Source organism: Manis javanica, chromosome 15 (assembly GCF_040802235.1).
Source record: "Manis javanica isolate MJ-LG chromosome 15, MJ_LKY, whole genome shotgun sequence".
In the NCBI taxonomy this organism is placed as follows: domain Eukaryota; kingdom Metazoa; phylum Chordata; class Mammalia; order Pholidota; family Manidae; genus Manis; species Manis javanica.
The window spans coordinates 38586523-38592522 of record NC_133170.1 but is presented as its reverse complement, the minus strand read 5'-3'; positions in this window follow the sequence as shown (position 1 = coordinate 38592522).

Sequence of the window (6000 nt, the reverse complement as noted above, 5' to 3'; positions counted from 1 at the left end):
GTCTCTGGCTAACCAGTCATCTTCCGGGGCCATACAGGGAAATGTAAAGTTGGTAAGTGAGAGAGAAGCCATATTGTTTGCAAAGGTTAGCTTTTTACTTCTTTGCAGATTTATGCCCTGTGGCTTCTATGCCCAGCACTTGTCTCGAAGTATCTTTACCACCTGGAGGAATTATGATACTCGGTAAATTCGATATGAGGCACGAATTCTATTTAAGGTTTGTAATTAGGAAGGAAGAAGAAAAGCTATAGATGTAGCATATGAAGGAAACTTGGGAGGATTGATTATTTCTTTGACATATCTTCTTGTATAGTACCTTAAGTATGTATAGGTTTTAAACTACTAACTAATTTGCACACACATATTAACATAATAGGAATACGGTGACATAAACAAAGCAAATCTATAATTACCAGCCATCTCCAGTGAAGCCAAGAAAACCATTTAGGCACCCTAGGCATTTGTGAAAATTTATCTATGATATGATGGATATTTTCCAACTGTACTTGAACCATCAGACAAATTTAAGCAGCCCATTTCTGGGTTCTGTTCACATCCCATATGTTCTTTTAACCATAGATAGTCTATAGTCATGAGATTTTGGGGTGCTACAACTTGCACCCCTCCCAACTCCTGGTTGAGTTCCAACAGTACAGATCCAGTCAAATTCGTTGTCTCACTGTATGCACATGCCAGCCTAGACATCTCCCTCCTCCTTCTTATGGCAAGTCCAGGAGACGGTGGGCTGGATGCAGCCACAACCGCAGCATCGTCCGGATCCCTGTGGAGGCTTTTTGATGATGATCCCCCGGCACGAGTCCTCCAGAGAGTGCTGATGCCGGAAGCTCCTCCTCATATCGTATCTTAGTTCATTTTCTGGGTATCCAAGCTAGGCCTTGATCTTCTGCGTAGAAACAAACAGACCCTTTGCCCACACTTTGACATGCCCTCTATACCACTGTGCAGAACTCATTGGAGGTCAGCACACAGTAACTGCTTTTTTTTTTTTTTTTTAATTAAGAGAAAGGAATATTATCAGAAAAGAGTACCTCCATAGCTGATCATCTGACACCCTTTAAGTGATCAACATTAAGGATATTTAAAGCATGCGTTGATCTTTGATTTACCAATAGTTTTATCCTGTTAAGGAGTAATCCCCCTTTTCTTTCTTTCTTTCTTTTTTTTTTTTTAAATTTTTAATCTACACTTACCTGAAGAATACTGTGTTTACTATGCTCTCCCCTATATCAGGTCCCCCCTAACAACCACATTACGGTTACTGTCCATCAGCTTAGCAAAATGTGGTAGAGTCACTACTTGTCCTCTCTGTGTTGTGCAGCCCACCCTCCCCTTTCTCCCTCCCCCCCATGCATGCTAATCTTAATACCCCCCTTCTTCTTCCCCCCCCTTATCCCTCCCTGCCCACCCATCCTCCCCAGTTCCTTTCCCTTTGGTACCTGTTAGTCCATTTTTGGGTTCTGTAATTCTGCTGCTGTTTTGTTCCTTCAGTTTTTCCTTTGTTCCTATACTCCTCAGATGAGTGAAATCATTTGGTATTTCTCTTTCTCCGCTTGGCTTATTTCACTGAGCATAATACTCTCCAGCTCCATCCATGTTGCTGCAAATGGTTGGATTTTTCCACTTCTTATGGCTGAGTAGTATTCCATTGTGTATATGTACCACATCTTCTTTATCCATTCATCTACAGATGGACATTTAGGTTGCTTCCAATTCTTGGCTATTGTAAATAGTGCTGCGATAAACATAGGAGTGCATCTGTCTTTCTCAAACTTGATTGCTGCGTTCTTATGGTAAATTCCTAGGAGTGGAATTCCTGGGTCAAATGGTAGGTCTGTTTTGAGCATTTTGATGCACCTCCATACTGCTTTCCACAATGGTTGAACTAATTTACATTCCCACCAGCAGTGTAGGAGGGTTCCCCTTTCTCCACAGCCTCGCCAACATTTGTTGTTGTTTGTCTTTTGGATGGCAGCTATCCTTACTGGTGAGAGGTGATACCTCATTGTAGTTTTAATTTGCATTTCTCTGATAATTAGCGATGTGGAGCATCTTTTCATGTGTCTCTTGGCCATCTGTATTTCTTTTTTGGAGAACTGTCTGTTCAGTTCCTCTGCCCATTTTTTAATTGGGTTATTTGTTTTTTGTTTGTTGAGGCGTGTGAGCTCTTTATATATTCTGGACGTCAAGCCTTTATCAGATCTGTCATTTTCAAATATATTCTCCCATACTGTAGGGTTCCTTTTTGTTCTATTGATGGTGTCTTTCGCTGTACAGAAGCTTTTCAGCTTAATGTAGTCCCACTTGCTCATTTTTGCTGTTGTTTTCCTTGCCCGGGGAGATATGTTCAAGAAGAGATCACTCATGTTTATGTCTTAAGAGGTTTTTGCCTATGTTTTTTTCCAAGAGTTTAATGGTTTCGTGACTTACATTCAGGTCTTTGATCCATTTTGAGTTTACCTTTGTATATGGGGTTAGACAATGGTCCAGTTTCATTCTCCTACATGTAGCTGTCCAGTTTTGCCAGCACCATCTGTTGAAGAGACTGTCATTTTGCCATTGTATGTCCATGGCTCCTTTATCAAATATTAATTGACCATATATGTTTGGGTTAATTTCTGGGGTCTCTAATCTGTTCCACTGGTCTGTGGCTCTGTTCTTGTGCCAGTACCAAATTGTCTTGATTACTATGGCTTTGTAGTAGAGCTTGAAGTTGGGGAGTGAGATCCCCCCTACTTTATTCTTCTTTTTCAGGATTGCTTTGGCTATTCGGGGTCTTTGGTGTTTCCATATGAATTTTTGAATTATTTGTTCCAATTCATTGAAGAATGTTGCTGGTAATTTGAGAGGGATTGCATCAAATTTGTATATTGCTTTCGGCAGGATGGCCATTTTGACGATATTAATTCTTCCTAGCCATGAGCATGGGATGAGTTTCCATTTATTAGTGTCCCCTTTAATTTCTCTTAAGAGTGACTTGTAGTTTTCAGAGTATAAGTCTTTCACTTCCTTGGTTAGGTTTATTCCTAGGTATTTTATTCTTTTTGATGCAATGGTGAATGGAATTGTTTTCCTGATTTCTCTTTCTATTGATTCGTTGTTAGTGTATAGGAAAGCTACAGATTTCTGTGTGTTGATTTTGTATCCTGCAACTTTGCTGTATTCCGGTATCAGTTCTAGTAGTTTTGGAGTGGAGTCTTTAGGGTTTTTTATGTACAGTATCATATCATCTGCAAATAGTGACAGTTTAACTTCTTCTTTACCAATCTGGATTCCTTGTATTTCTTTGTTTTGTCTGATTGCCGTGGCTAGGACCTCCAGTACTATGTTAAATAACAGTGGGGAGAGTGGGCATCCCTGTCTGGTTCCCGATCTCAGTGGAAATGCTTTCAGCTTCTCGCTGTTCAGTATAATGCTGGCTGTGGGTTTATCATATATGGCCTTTATTATGTTGAGGTACTTGCCCTCTATTCCCATTTTGCTGAGAGTTTTTATCATGAATGGATGTTGAATTTTGTCAAATGCTTTTTCAGCATCTATGGAGATGATCATGTGGTTTTTGTCTTTCTTTTTGTTGATGTGGTGGATGATGTTGATGGATTTTCGAATGTTGTACCATCCTTGCATCCCTGGGATGAACCCCACTTGGTCATGGTGTATGATCCTTTTGATATACTATTGAATTCTGTTTGCTAATATTTTATTGAGTATTTTTGCATCTACATTCATCAGGGATATTGGTCTGTAATTTTCTTTTTTGGTGGGGTCTTTTCCTGGTTTTGGTATTAGGGTGATGTTGGCTTCATAGAATGAGTTTGGGAGTATTCCCTCTTCTTCTATTTTGTGGAACACTTTAAGGAGAATGGGTATTATGTCTTCTCTGTGTGTCTGATAAAATTCCGAGGTAAATCTGTCCGGCCCCGGGGTTTTGTTCTTGGGTAGTTTTTTGATTACTGTTTCAATTTCTTTGCTTGTAATTGGTTTGTTTAACTTTTGTGTTTCTTCCTTGGTCAGTCTTGGGAGGTTGTATTTTTCTAGGACGTTGTCCATTTCTTCTAGGTTTTCCAGCTTGTTGGCATATAGGTTTTCATAGTAGTCTTTAATAATTCTTTGTATTTCTGTGGAGTCTGTCGTGATTTTTCCATTCTCATTTCTGATTATGTTGATTTGTGTTGACTCTCTTTTTCTCTTAATAAGTTGGGCTAGAGGCTTATCTATTTTGTTTATTTTCTCAAAGAACCTGCTCTTGGTTTCGTTGATTTTTGCTATTGTTTTATTCTTCTCAATTTTGTTTATTTCTTCTCTGATCTTTATTATGTCCCTCCTTCTGCTGACTTTAGGCCTCATTTGTTCTTCTTTTTCCAGTTTTAATAATTGTGATGTTAGACTATTCATTTGGGATTGTTCTTCCTTCTTCAAGTGTGCCTGGATTGCTATATACTTTCCTCTTAAGACTGCTTTCGCTGCATCCCACAGAAGTTGGGGCTTAGTGTTGTTGTTGTCATTTGTTTCTATATATTCCTTGATCTCTATTTTGATTTGTTCATTGATCCATTGATTATTTAGTAGCATGTTGTTAAGCCTCCATGTGTTTGTGAGCCTTTTTGTTTTCTTTGTAGAATTTATTTCTACTTTCATACCTTTGTGGTCTGAAAAATTGGTTGGTAGAATTTCAGTATTGTGGAATTTACTGAGGCTCTTTTTGTGAGCTAGTATGTGGTCTATTCTGGAGAATGTTCCATGTGCACTTGAGAAGAATGTATATCCTGTTGCTTTTGGATGTAAAGTTCTATAGATGTCTATTAGGTCCATCTGTTCTAGTGTGTTGTTCAGTGCCTGTGTGTCTTTACTTATTTTCTGCCCGGTGGATCTATCCTTTGGGGTGAGTGGTGTGTTGAAGTCTCCTACAATGAATGCATTGCAGTCTATTTCCCTCTTTAGTTCTGTTAGTATTTGCTTCACATATGCTGGTGCTCCTGTATTGGGTGCATATATATTTAGAATGGTTATATCCTCTTGTTGGACTGAGCCCTTTATCATTATGTAGTGGCCTTCTTTATCTCTTGTTACTTTCTTTGTTTTGAAGTCTATTTTGTCTGATATTAGTACTGCAACCCCTGCTTTCTTCTCACTGTTGTTTGCCTGAAATATGTTTTTCCATCCCTTGACTTTTAGTCTACGCTTATCTTTGGGTTTAAGGTGAGTTTCTTGTAAGCAGCATATAGATGGGTCTTGCTTTTTTATCCATTCTATTACTCTATGTCTTTTGATTGGTGCATTAAGTCCATTTACATTTAGGGTGACTATTGAAAGATATGTACTTATTGCCATTGCAGGCTTTAGATTCGTGGTTACCAAAGGTTCAAGGTTAGCTTCTTTAGTATCTTACTGCCTAACTTAGCTCGCTTATTGAGCTGTTATATACACTGTCTGGAGATTCTTTTTTTCTCTCCCTTCTTATTCCTTCTCCTCCATTCTTCATATGTTGTGTGTTTTGTTCTGTGCTCTTTTTAGGGGTGCTCCCATCTAGAGCAGTCCCTGTAGGATGCCCTGTAGAGATGGTTTGTGGGAAGCAAATTCCCTCAGCTTTTGCTTGTCTGGGAATTGTTTGATCCCACCATCATATTTAAATGATAGTCGTGCTGGATACAGTATCCTTGGTTCAAGGCCCTTCTGTTTCATTGCATTAAGTATATCATGCCATTCTCTTCTGGCCTGTAGGGTTTCTGTTGAGAAGTCTGATGTTAGCCTGATTGGTTTTCCTTTATAGATGACCTTTTTCTCTCTAGCTGCCTTTAAAACTCTTTCCTTGTCCTTGATCCTTGCCATTTTAATTATTATGTGTCTTGGTGTTGTCCTCCTTGGATCCTTTCTGTTGGGGGTTCTGTATAATTCCATGGTCTGTTCGATTATTTCCTCCCCCTGTTTGGGGAAGTTTTCAGCAATTATTTCTTCAAAGACACTTTCTATCCCTTTTCCTCT